The sequence below is a fragment of the Sapajus apella genome, unplaced genomic scaffold (genome assembly GCF_009761245.1).
Source record: "Sapajus apella isolate SASKATOON/1434 unplaced genomic scaffold, GSC_monkey_1.0 scaffold69, whole genome shotgun sequence".
NCBI lineage: Eukaryota > Metazoa > Chordata > Mammalia > Primates > Cebidae > Sapajus > Sapajus apella.
In genome coordinates, this window is record NW_022437009.1 from 3,873,783 (window position 1) to 3,886,103 (window position 12,321).

At 44.2% G+C, this 12,321-nt stretch overlaps 1 non-coding gene across 1 annotated transcript; it reads right to left on the bottom strand.

The window, feature by feature from the left end:
- Positions 1–1,757: 1,757 nt before the first annotated feature.
- LOC116531229 lies at positions 1,758–1,973 on the bottom strand. The gene has a single exon (XR_004260319.1). It is a non-coding gene; the product is annotated as a small nucleolar RNA U3 (small nucleolar RNA).
- Positions 1,974–12,321: the final 10,348 nt, after the last annotated feature.

Here is a 12,321-nt window from a genome sequence, read left to right on the forward strand (position 1 = left end):
TGCAACAGTGACAGAATTCTCCATAGTATGAGTGTGCAAAATTATTTAAAATCTCCCCTGTTGCTGGACATTCAGGTTGTTTTTGTTTTTGTCTTTTACCAACATTGCTACAATGAACATTTTCGTTCACTTATTTATTCAACAACTATTTACTGAGCACCTGCTGTGTGCCAGGTACACTTTTAGAACCCTAGAACATAGTATGGTGTATATTGACATATATTCTTTTGTGAGGTTATCAATAAACAGGAGAATAATTTGCTGTGTTTGAGGAAGTGTGCATTTTTGGTTTTGATAAATATTTCCAAAATGCTTGCCGAAAGGGCTGCAAAAATCTATAGTTTCTTCAAGAGTACATGCAAATGGTTAATTTCCCCACACTTGCAAACACTAGGTATCATGAAACTTTAAAGCAAAAAAAAAAAAAAAAAAAAAAAGGCTTTTTTTTACTACTTTTACTTGAATAATTATGAGTGAAATTGAACATCTTTTCTGCCTATTGGCCACTTGTATTTTTTTCTCGGTGAACTGCATGTTCCTGACAGCTGGGCAGTTTTCGATTGAACTGTTATCTTCCTGCAGATTTGTACTTGTTCCCCATAAATTAAGGAAGCCAGTCAGCCCATTGTCATACGTATTGCAAAGTTCTTTTCCAGGCAATCTTTTGTCTTTTGACTTTGTGGTCATTTTCGCAAAGCTCCTTGGTGGAGATAACGTTCAAGTTGAGTCTTGAAAGACGAGTGATGATGCTAATTATTAACACTTGTCTAGTGCTTCTAAGTGCTGAATGTGCTTCTAAGTGCTTTAATATGTGGTATCTCATTTAACTTTTACAACAACCCTAGGAGGTAAAACTGTTGTCGTCCCACTTTAAGAGGAGGAAACAGAGGCATAGAGGCAGTTAAATAACTTGTCAGGACCTCATAGCCAGTGAGAGGCACAGACAAAAATCAAAACCCTGAAGAGCTATTTGCATGGTAGTCTGGGAACAGTAGCAAAAGCATGGAGGTGCAAAACAATACGAAATATCAGAGGAATTACAAGGACTTCCATGTATTTGGCATAAAGATAGGCTGCTTCATGGGGAGGGAAGGCAGACAAAGTTTCAAGGCATTGGGCAGGTTGTGTCTTGGTAAGAGGCACATTAGTCTTGTCTCCTGATCTGGGGCATTTCCTTGAGCTCAGGGTCCACATCCAGACCCTATATTACCTAGGAAAACATATCCAGGCTGACGGGAGAAAATTTAAATATCTGTTATTATGTGTGATATAAGGCATGTTACAGGGCTTGGCTCATGACTCAATAATCCTTTCTGGGTTCCCTGACTTGATTCATGGATCCCCAATCACGGAGTGTTAGGCCTTTTATGCACAGCTCATGCTCTGTTCTGGGCAAAATGGAGTCTCTGCTTTATGTATCACTGACAGCAAATGTTTCCTTCAGCTTCAGCCTTCAGTCCCACCATCACAAAGCACATGGCGGGGCTGTCTTCCTTGCTCTCAGTGCGAACTCTGAGAGGATAACATAACCCCAAGTAAACAGTTATGAAGGTAACTCTGCTACCCTAGGTCATGTGAGGCCTCCAAAGACAGATATAAATAATGTTGGATTATCTGTCCCCCTACAGTTAAAATATTGGTGCCCTTCCTACACAAAGGCGATACTAAGCCCTGTGTGATGGGCAAAGGATTCTGGAATGATCAAATGTGCATTCGGTTTCTTTCTTTCTGTCTTCTTTTATAATGTTGAAACGGGAATCACTCAGACTGCATCTTCTCTCCCTTCTGCTCTCTCTGAGACCAGAGAAGAACGATCATCAATGGCAAATGTAGTTGCAGCAAAGTAACACCTAGAGCTGGCTTCACACGCCACGGAGAATGCTGTACCTCCTCCTCGTGCTTCCTGTGGGTCCTCACGCTGGGAAACTTCTCTAGCCGCAAACTATATAAACGATCCCTGAAAGTATAGTCTTTCCCTTTCTCCCTAATGGAGCTCTGCTCACCTCCAACTTGACAGTGCTTGGCAACTTTGCCATGGGCTTCTCATTGCTGAGGCAGGAAATATAGGACTATTGGCCTCAGAAGCACTGTGGTGAGGGAGAAAGAGTCTAAAATAAGGAGGCTAATACTGCATCATCGCCTAGTGGCAGGGATGGTAGAATGCTGTCACTCCCCCCACCCCCATGCCGTGGCAGACATCGCTAATCAATCACATGCCCTTGCCTACTGAACCTGAGGAGCCCCAGACTCCTCAAAATGGCAGCCCTGAGTCTCATCCCAGTTAACTGCACTTGGCTCTTGAAATGAAATGCATTTGTTATCCCCAACCTAATGATTAAAAAGCCGCAGTTTTGGAGTCACACAAATCTGAGTTTAAATTTTGGCTGTGTAACCTGAGCAAAGCCTCTGCTCCGACCATGATCACAGCCCTCAGAGAGTGTGTGGGAAAGGCAAATGGGGCAGCGTGTCTTAGGTTCCTCGAAAAAATGCAAAACCCAGTTCCAGTGTCAAGTCTGAGGAGTTATTCAGTATCTCTAGACTGCTCCCAGTTTCCTTCCAGGAAAAATTAGGGTTGTGAAAGTTGTCAAAATCAAAATGGTATCGCTAATGTTAAAAAAAGAAAGAACCCTGACAAATGGAGTTGGGAACGGCCATGAAGAGAGAGCTCTCATACCTGTTTGCTTGATACAAAAACTATCACACAAGACTCTATGAAAACCACAGCTTTGCACAAGGGCCATTGCAACCTTACATAAAAAAGACTTCTGAAAGGTACCTGCCCAGCCAATGCCTGACCAAGCCCAGACTGGCATCACCCTTGTTACTGCTCTTTGGAGCCAAGGATAATTATTTCAAAAGCATTATGTAATCTTTGTCTTTTTTTCTTTAAAAATCTATTTCCCTTTACCTCCCTGAGCATGTATGTAGCTTGCTATGATATACATATTCCCTGTACAATGACCTATTCCCAGATAATTATGATATAATAATTATCCCAAACCTAATGATGAAATGATTTCTTTTAAACAGACTCTCCTTGTTTGTTATTTATGTTAACAGAGAAAAAGATTAGGCTGTCTCTGAGATCAGTGTCTTCCAGCTCATTTCACAGGACTGGGCTGCTTCCCTCTCACGCATTCATTCAGTGACTTTGCCTAAGTGCCATTTCAGCTTGGACAGACACTGCTCTTGGCTCTGGGGCAGGAGCAGGGGCCCCACCTTCCAGGAGCTTATATGCTAGTGGAAAGATAGACAATAAACAAATTGTCAAATCTGTTTTATGGCACATGACAAGTCATGCAACATCAGCAGATGGAAGTGCCAAGGAGAAAAGTAAAAGTGGGTGGCTGAAGAGGGGAGCCTGGCAGAGTCCAGAGCTGCTGATTGTGCAGTGACAAGGAACTAAGTGCCATGCAGAGAGCCTTCAGGCTGGAGGTTAGCTCCTTGTTTCAGCAAAACACTTGGGGATTACGAGAAGATTGCACTGACTGCCACCCCTGTCCCCACCGTCTCCTGAAAGAAACTTGGGTGGTTGCAGCCACACCACAGACATATGTGCAGCATTCTTCCCTGGCTGGCATAGGGGCCTCACAGTTCACTTCCTGTTCTTTGGTATGGGGTGAGGAGTGGTCTACCTGGTCTCCAGGGCTTCCACTCACTGTTGCTCAGTGGCTTCCAGGCTGAGAAGGAGCTGAGTTCTCTTGAGTCCACTCCATTGTCCCTTTTATCCTGGAATCTATAGCATGGGACTGCGGTTGGTGGCATCTTCAGCTGGGACTGGGAGGGAAAGTCACGAGGGCCAGGTGTGATGAACAGGCAGCCGTTGGAGGCCCAGGCAAGAGGTAGCAAGAGTCACAAATGGAAATGCCCGAGAGGAGCAGTGAGCAGTGGGAGTGGGTGAAGAACTGGGTGTAGGTGCGTACCTTCACTGTGCAGGGAGGCAGGAGTGTGATGGAGCTGACTGGTGGCACACAGGGTGCTCGGCATTCGAAGGCAGCAGAGACGTCCATGGGCGTTCAGATGGAGCATCAGGACAAGGGCAGACTGGCATGGACTCCAAGAACATTAGCCTAGGTGTCAGCACACCCCAAGTTGACATCCAGGCCACCTACAATGGTAAGACATGTCTCATCACTGTAATGTCCTATCCAGGCAGGGCCTGCCTGGTGATGACCCGAATGGAGACGCTCAGACCATCACCTTCCTCCAGGATGAGCACCACACAACCACACCATGAGGCACCTTAGGGACATGGCAGGCATCCGCACCATTACAGGGATGTCCGGATTGGAGACATAATGACAGGGGTAAGGGCTAGCTCCTCGGCAAGAAAGACCATCTGTTGCTTCTACATGCTGAGGGGTAAAGGCTGCTGGTACCAAGAAGCACTTCCAGAAATTCAAGCCCTGAGAGAACTTCATTCCCTTAACAATGTTTTCCCACGAAGTGGCTCAATTTATAAATCTATAGAACACATCTGTGGACTGGGACCAACCTCTACTGAGCTAATATTTCTGCAGGAATCAAATCTGAAAGTGAGACAGTGCTGGGCTTTACACTGAAGTCTGGGCTAGCTCCGAGCAGAATTGGAAAGCAAGGTGTGGTGGGTTGATTATGTCCCCCCAGAATTCATTACCACACAAAACCTCAAATGTGACCTTATTTGTAAATAGGATATTTGCAGATGTCATCAGTTAAGATGAGATTACACTGGATTAGAGAGGGACCTAAATCCAATGGTGGCCTTACAAGAAAAGGAGAGGACACTTGGGGACACATACTGGGAAGAAGGCCGCGTGACGACAAAGGCAGAGATTGGAGTCACACAGCTGCAAGCTCAGAAATTCGAAGGATTGCTGGAGCCACCAGAAGCCAGCAAGAGGCAAGGAGGATTCTCCCCTGAAGGCTTTGGAGAGAGCACAGTCCTTCACAGAAACTGTGTCCCCTCACAGTTCCTAGCCTCTGGAACTGAGGGCACACATTGCTGTTGTTTCCAGCCTCCCAGTTTGTGATAATTCATTACTGAATCTCTAGGAACCTAATACACACATGCAAAATTTTTTAAAAAATCTGCCTCTTCAGTTGGGCACTGTGGCTCAGGTCTGTAATCCCAGCATATTGGGAGGCTGAGATCAGTAGATCACTTGAGGTCAGAAGTTCAAGACCAGCCTGGCCAAGATGATAAGATAATTAAGGCACCAGTGATTTAAATAACTTGCCCAGGGCCTTCTCTACTAAAAATAATTTTTAACAAATTAGCCAGATATGGTAGCACGCGCCTGTAATCCCAGCTACTCGGGAGGCTGAGGCAGGAGAATTCCTTAACCGGGGAGGCGGAGGCTGCAATGAGCCAAGATTTTGTCACTGCACTCCAGCTTGGGCAACAGAGCAAAACTCCGTCTCAAAAAAAACCTGCCTTTTCTTTATGGAAAAGAAAGAAAAAAAGGAAGAAAAGAAAAAAGAAAAAGAGAGAAAGAAAGGAAGAGAAAGAGAAAGAAAAGAGAAAGACAAGAAAAAAATCAACCTATTTAAAATTATTTCTGTTTTTTGTTTGTTTGTTTGTTTGTTTTTGCATTCCTCCTCCTGGGTAGCTTTGTCATGTGGAGGGTAAGAGCCACACAGCCTGGATCTGACACCTACCTCTGCAACTCACCACCTCGGGGGACAGGCCAAATCTCTCTGAGCCTTTGTGCCCTCATCTCTATGGGGACTAGCGAAGAGTAAATGAGAAAGCATGGGAAAGCTCGGGGATAGGCCTGGACTGCTGTGGGTCCTCAGCACGTGCTGGCTGCCTTTCCTCCGTGCTGCCCTGGGCCCCCTCTTGCCAGCCCAAGCATCATGCCAATCACTAGGCATTCCGGAGTGCTGTCTTCTTCAGACAGTATCCTCTGTGTCAGCAAGATGTTTTTGTCCCCTTAACTACCCACCCATATCTAGTACCTTAATGTGATGTTCCAAGCCAGCAACATTTTTGTCTAGCAAGAACTAAGAGCCTGAAGAGGAGACAAGAGGGAGGGCAGGATGATCCAGCTACAGAGAGTCTGGCTGTGCTGCTGTGTTGCACAATTCAAGAGGGTCACGTTTATCATGCATTCATACAAATGCTTTCCCCTAGAGTTGGGTATTATGGTGACCCTGAAGTGGCCTTAAAAATATGGAGGTGTGAGGAGATGGGAGAGAAAAGGAGTCTCCTCCTCCTCCTTCTTCCTCTTCTTCCTCTTCCTCTCCTTCTCTTCCTCCTCGTCCTCTTCCTTCTTCCCCTTCCTCTTTCTCTTCCTCCTCCTCCTCCTCCTTTTCCTTCCTCTCCTTCTCCTTCTCCTTCTCCTTCTCCTTTTCCTTCTCCTTCTTCAGAGACAGGCTCTCTCACTCTGTCTCCAAGCCTGGAGTGTGGTGGCACGATCTTGGCTCACTGCAGCCTTGACCTCTTGGACTCAAGCGATTCTCCAACCTCAGCCTCCCAAGTAGCTAGGACCACAGGTGCATGCTACCACAGCTGGCTAATTTTTGTATTTCTTATAGGGACGGAGTTTCATCATGTCGCCCAGGCTGGTCTCAAACCCTTAGGCTTAAGTGATCAACCTGCATCAGCCTCCCAAAGTACTGGGATTACATGCATGAGCCACCTTGCCTGGCCCTTTTTCTTTTTTGGATAATATAATTACACATATTGTTATGGCTGGAGAAAGGTGTGTGTATTGGGGATTAGGGAATTTGGAGAGGGGAAATACTCAGACACTGAATCCATTTATATGAAAAAACTTTTCAAGGGAAGAGGTGGGGAAAGTACCTACTCAATGCTAATACGAGAGAGAGAGAAAGAGAAAGAGAGAGAGAAAGTAAGTTATGTTTCCCTCTCATGAAATCTCACTGCAATCACCCCAGGGCCGGGTGACAACAGGCCCAGGCCAACAAAGACAGATTACACAGTGCTTCCTTGTATCAGGCAGGCTGCCGGCAGCTGCCACTAAGCCTTCAGGGGGGTGGCTGCAGGCACCTGCCAGGAACAGCTTTAAAACCTGACAGAAGGGATGATAGAGAAGCCCAAAAATTGCCATCAAGATGCTAAAAGCACAAATCACCAAGTGAGGATGGCAAAGAGGAGACTCTGGTTCCTCATGTGAACTGGTGAATATCCTGAGGGAGCCCCACAGGGCTGGAGATGGGTGCACCTGCGAGCAGTCAGAAGGAGAGTCCAAAAGAGGACAAAATGTGTGAGAGCTAAAAGAAACCCTTCATCTCATGAAGGTGGGGAGCAGAGTGGTGGTTACCAGAGGTTGGGGGTGGGGAGAAGGGAGGCTGGTTATTGGGTACAAAAGTACAGTTAAATCAGAGTAGTAAGTTCTTTAGGCCAAGCAAGTAGGCTCGCGCCTATATTCCCAGCACTTTGGGAGGCCAAGGTGGGAGGATTGCTTGAGCCCTGGCATTCAAGATCAGCCTGGGCAACATGGTGAAACCCTCATTTCTACAAAAATTAGCTTGGCATGGTGGTGTGTGCCTGTAGTCCTAGCTACTTGGGAGGCTGAGGTGGGAGGATCACCTGAGTCTGGGAGGTAGAGGTTGCAGTGAGCTGAGATTGTGCCACTGCACTCCAGCCTGGGTGACAGAGCGGGACTCTGTCTCAAAAAAGAAAAAGTTCTAGAGTTTAATAGTATAGTAGGGCAACAATAATTAATAAGAATTTACAGTAGATTTCAAAATAGCTAGAAGACAGGACTTGAAATGTTCCCAACACAAAGAAATGATTCATGTTTAGGTGATGGATGTGCTAATGACCCTGATGTGATCATTACACATTGTATGCATGTTTGAATATATTGCATGTATCCCATAAATATGTACAGATATTATGTATCAATTTAAAAATGTATAAGCACTGGAGGAGGTTTGGACCCAGGAACCAGGAAGGGAGGAAAGCTCATGTTAACTGAGAAAAACAAGCACTAACTAGCTCAATTAGGATTTACAGTTTATATTTACTGAGCCTTTATCACCTGCCGGGAACCATTCTAAGTAACTTAGGTTTATTATCTAATTTAATTTCAACATCAGCTGTGTAAGGTTTAGGAGGTTATTATCTCCATTTTACAGATAAGATAATTAAGGCACCAGTGATTTAAATAACTTGCCCAGGGCCTTTCAGCTAATAAATCACAGAGTCAATGCTCAATAAATACTAGATAATTGAATGAATAAAAGGATAAAAACTAATCTCTTCCTCCTGAAATATTTTACCAGAGTAATAAATCTTTGGACATGGTTTATGAGTAGTCTGTCACGGTATTTGACAAAATGTCTCATACATTCTTTGTAGACGTGGAGTGATAGTCTAGTTGGTGGGATTTGTTAACTAAGGCGGCTCAGTCAGAAGCAGGCCTCCAGGGGCATTTTCTATCCTTGTTCCTATTTTGTCCATTTTTTAAAGTCTCTGACTGGACAAATACATGCCTGTCAAATTTGAAGGTGCCCCACCCTGGGAGAGATAACCGGGCTATAGAACCATGTAATAAAAATTCCCAGTATTGGGCAATAAACTAAAATGAACAGGGTGAAATTTAACAAGGATAAAGGTAAAATCCTGCCCCAGAGGCTCAAAAAGTTGACTGTTCTGTTATAACTGAGAAGAGACCCAACAGACCTGGATGAAGAAGACCTTAGGCTGGAAGATGGCTCCAAGCTTAACCTGAGTTGTGAGTGGAATGTCACTCCTGAGTTGTGCAGTCTGAGTTGTGCTCAGTGAAGACATCCAACAATATTTTACACTGGTTAGATCTCTTCTGAAACAGAGTGGTTTTTTCATTTTGTTTTTGTTTTTTTGTTTCATTTCATTTTGTTTTGTTTTGAGATGGAGTCTTGCTCTGTTGCCCAGGCTGGACTGCAATAATGGCATGATCTCAGCTCACTGCAACCTCCGTCTCCTGGGTTCAAGCGATTCTCCTGTCGCAGCCTTGCAAGTAACTGGGATTACAGGTGTACACACCACCACACCCAGCTAATTTTTTAATTTTAATTTTATTTTATTTTAGTAGAGACGGGTTCCACCATATTGCCCAGGCTGGTCTTGAACTCCTGAGCTCAGGCAATTCACCTGCCTTGGCCTCCCAAAGTGCTAGGATTATAGGCGTGAGCCAATATACCCAGCCCAGAGTGGGTTTTAAGCACATTTTAAGAGGGACACTTCAGTATGTACAGAGAAGGGCATCTGGTGAAATCTCTGTAAACCGCTTTGCATTCAGAAGGTAAGAAGTTATATGGATGCTTACCTTAGAAGACTGAAGCCTTAGGAGATAGGTCATAGCTGTCTGAAATTATTTGAAGAATTACCCAAATAACTCTGAAAGGCCAAAGTAGGATAAGTTGGTAAAAATTACAGAGTGGCAGACCTTCACAATGCAGAGGCGTACCGTGAGTATTTTTGTCCTCAGAATACCTGAGTTACTTAATTTCTCCTACTCTTAGTTTCCTCTTCTGTAAAGCAGGGCTAATGACGGTAACTCTTTTCACAGGGATATTGTAAAAAGAAGTTAGAATAAGACATGTAAGGTACCGAGCCCAGTGCCTACCATGTAGGAATCAATTTTAGAGGGTTAGTACTTACTTAACAGCATAACAGCTTTAAAAACACATAGAGATGCCTACTAGTGGAAGAGATTGCTTTTGAAGGCAGTGAGCAAACATCCTGCCACAGAGCATTTGCAGAAGAGCTGTGGAAGCGACTCCACCACTGGGTGGAGGATTGGACTCAGTGGTCCTCAGGGTCTCAGCCATTGTATGATTCCATGATTCGACATAGCTACTGACCACTGTCAAAGGCGAAAAAGTTGCAGTGTTTTCCTAATCATAGCCAAGGATTCAAAAACCAATTGAACCACAGGGTCACCCCAAGTGTGACTTGTTCCCAAGCGTTGTCCCACCAATCTCAGGTAAGGACCTTATAGGTAGACCTCTTTTGCCTTTGCCTACAGTCTCCCTTCTTCCACATTCATTTTACTAAGTCCTTCATCCTCAATCTCAGTTTGTACAATTGGAGGGAAGCTGAATCTACCTCACAGACCCAGAGGTTGGCCCAATGCCCAGCCTTAACCAGTGCATTCCCTTCTCCTGGCTATGAAGATTTGTTCAGAGACATGCATGGGACCCAACGCAGTCCAATACAATCTTCAGGATGGTGCTGAGGCCACTGGAAAAGAGGTTTCCTTCCTTCCAAGGTTGTTCATCTTAAACCTGGAGCACTTGGCGGCATTATTGGAGAAAGAACCCAATAGAGGAAATACATAATTTGAGAGATAGAAAGAAACAAATTCCTAATACAATTATTTAAACAGCTATTCCTGAAATATTCCTGAAGTCACCTGAGCCAGTAAATTCATCTTTTCCTTTAAGTCAGTTTGAGTTAGGTACGTCTCCTGTGACCCAAAGATTAATGGCCAATCCTCCATCCTACTAGCTTCAGGAAAGTAATAGCTACAGGAGGTTGGGGGAAAATTACAAATTCCTTTGGGCAATTCCAGTTGAAACAAGAGCCCGCATATGACTGCAATGACATGGGACATCCCAAGTGAGGACCACCCAGCTGAGTCCAGTCAACCCACAGAAGGATGAGAGATTATGTTGTTTTATTGTGGAGCTGCAGTAGGTAAGTGCAACACACACTCAATAATGGAGCTGTGGAGAAAATCCTAGCATATACAGTAAAAGCATACAGCCCACGGTGAAACTCCCATTTCTTAGTTGTTTGGTGACTCTCACTGAGGTAGGATGAGTCTATAGATGCAGCACGTGTCTAACTCATGAACAACAAAATCCCTCTAGGGTGAACAACCAAGTAATAAAGAATAAGAGATCTTTTGAACCCCTTTGTCTACCTTTCTTCATATTTGGTTAAGATGACAGCCCTCTGTAAACTCTAAAGAATTTTCTTTATTCTTCCTCATCCAATTCACCTATCTCTCATTCACCCAATCTGTATGCATACACAGTTAACACTGTTTCTGGTAATAAGGGGATTCTGTTACAATGTCAGGTAAATCCTTTTCACCTTCCTTCAAGGGAAGAATTAAGTCAGGGAAACTGTTTTGCTCTTTGGAGTTGCTGTTCTTTAAACTGAAGTTACTTGATTAGGCAGTATCTATATAATTAAGATGTATGTACTTAAGAATCCCAATGGTAAGAATTTATTTTGTAGACATTCACAAGAGTTTGCTAAGATACCTGTACAAGGATGCTAATTGAAGTGTTCTTGTAATTGAGGGAGAATGAAACAAATTGTCCGTACATAGGGGGCTGGTTGAGGAAATGATGGTACATCCAAATGATAGAATCTATGAAACCAAATGTTTAAAAGAAAATGATATAGATCTGTATTTATTGATCTGAAAAGAGCTCAAGGATAAAGTCTGATGTGGAAACAGCACTGCTACCACACTGGGCAGCTCTTGTGGGCACCACGCACGCTGTGTCCTATGGGAATATTGCCCTGTCTAGGGCACCGTAAACTACATTGTGGTTGGGGTTCCATGAAGTTGTGCAAACCCGAGGTGATTTTTGGTACACTAAAAATGTTGAAGGACAAATGGAAATGTAGGTATATAATACATTGTTTTCTCATGGGAAAGAAACAAAAGACACTTAAAATGTGCGTTTAGGAGAGGAATGAGTTGGAGGATGGGAGCTTTCACATTTTATTTTGTACATATGTATTATCCAATCAACTACTTCTACAATTATCCGAGGTTGGGCAAGAGGAGATTATGGGTCATTTTTTTTGTTTTATTCTTTATATGTCTTTTATTTCCAAATATTAATGTGTAGCTTTTATTAAGAATCCACTAAGGTTTTCCAAACACCAAACCTAATTTTTGAAGATTATTCAAGTTATTCACTTTTCTCAGGCAAAGCATATTTCTTATGTTGCAACCCTCTCTGTTATCATATACTTGTTTCTACTTGTGGCCCCGAAATTCTTGGGCAAGCACATATTTTCTGCCCCTGGTGCTGTCAGTGCAATGTGGGATTAGGGTGGCAGGTGGCTGCTGCTCCCTGCCCCCCCTTGGTCAGTCCCTGCCAGGTGGCCCACGCCATCAGACTCCTCAGTGCCACTTCCTGCATGCCAGCTCTCAGAGCTTGTTTAGAAGAGAGAGATGAATCAGCAGATTTGCCTGATGCAAGACTGGCCTGGCGCCAGTATGATGCCCTGCCTGGTTTCAGCCACCCGACTTCAGCAACAACTGGGAAGATAGGGTCAGAGCCACCTCTTGGGTTCTGGAAATGAGCTCAGCTTCTTTGGCTGCCCTAGGGAGACAGAGGGCCTGGCCAAGGCCAGGG